General features: G+C 46.5%; 1 protein-coding gene across 4 annotated transcripts in view; it reads left to right on the forward strand.

The window, feature by feature from the left end:
• The window catches only part of LOC113213365 (uncharacterized), a 117,360-nt gene that overhangs the window by 84,987 nt on the left and 31,179 nt on the right, over nucleotides 1–1,194 (forward strand). The window lies entirely within an intron of this gene.

Consider the following 1,194-nt stretch of genomic DNA (forward strand, 5'->3'; position numbering starts at 1 on the left):
AATGTTGAGCGCTTTTTTAGTTTAAATTTAGATAAGGAGAAATTGATAAATAAATTTGCAAACTCCCCACCAACTTAACAGCGTCTGCTAATGTAATGCAACATGTATACATGTATACCTTTGTATCTGTAACACTCTTAAATTTAACAAAAATTAAATTATGACCAAAAAGTCTGACTTTTTTAAAAACGTTTTTTTTTTGGGGGGGGGGGGGTAGGCAGATTTGGGTTAGGAGGCCCTTTTCGTGACGTAGCGGCCAGGGCTCTTACCCTCCCAGTCCGGCCCTGATAGCACTGGATCAACATCGGGGTCCCTGGCGGCCGCTCTGAGTTCCCAGATTCAACTGCGATCCGCGTCAGCAAGCGTTGTTTGGTGGCCCCTAGATTTTGCACAGGGTCGCTACGAGGTCAAAACGATTTTTAGAGAGTGCAACCTCTGAAATCACAGACGTCGACTTTCTTTTTGATTGATGATCTGGCTACTTCAATGAAAACCCTTGAATAGCAGACGAAAATTCCAAGGATTTCCCTTGAAAGCTACGGGTTTCAAGACAGAGTCTGGGATTTCAATGACCAATCTTGACATAATCCACCCGACCTTGAAATCCCAGAAATTTCCTGGGATTTCAATACATTCTTTTTACCATGACTAGCCGAGCGCAGCTGGGGATTAACATGGTGGTCTCTCTCGCGGCCGTTTCGAGTTCTCAACTTCAAATGCGATCCGGGCCAGGAAAGCGTTGTCTGGTTGCGCCCAGATTTTGTACACTGTGTTTACAAGTTCCATACAATTTTCAGAAAGTGCAACCCCGATTGCTATTTTTTTTGGATACAGGCTAACAAACATCAAAACAGCTGGCTGCGACGGAACAAGCTTCAATACTGGGGCGGATGCGGGTGCTCTTGCTTGCCTAGAGGGGGAACTTCAGCGACCACTACAGCGAAATTTATGCTTCCTCCACGCCAAACGAGCTCCCTTCCAGACGCCTCTTGAAAACGCTAGATGGCCCAACCAGTGGACCGATGTAGATCACAGGGCCAATAGGGAAGCAGCTCGAGAAATGCGAAGATATAGCTGCCGTTCTGTTCCATCGAATACCGGTGGACAACCCTCCGGTGGCAAACCTCTAGATGTTGAACACCTCAACTGGGAACAAAAGCACCTGTATCACCTGTGCCAAACCATTTCTACCGG

This window comes from Frankliniella occidentalis, unplaced genomic scaffold, assembly GCF_000697945.3.
Source record: "Frankliniella occidentalis isolate FOCC.00 unplaced genomic scaffold, Focc_3.1 Scaffold27, whole genome shotgun sequence".
Lineage (NCBI taxonomy): Eukaryota > Metazoa > Arthropoda > Insecta > Thysanoptera > Thripidae > Frankliniella > Frankliniella occidentalis.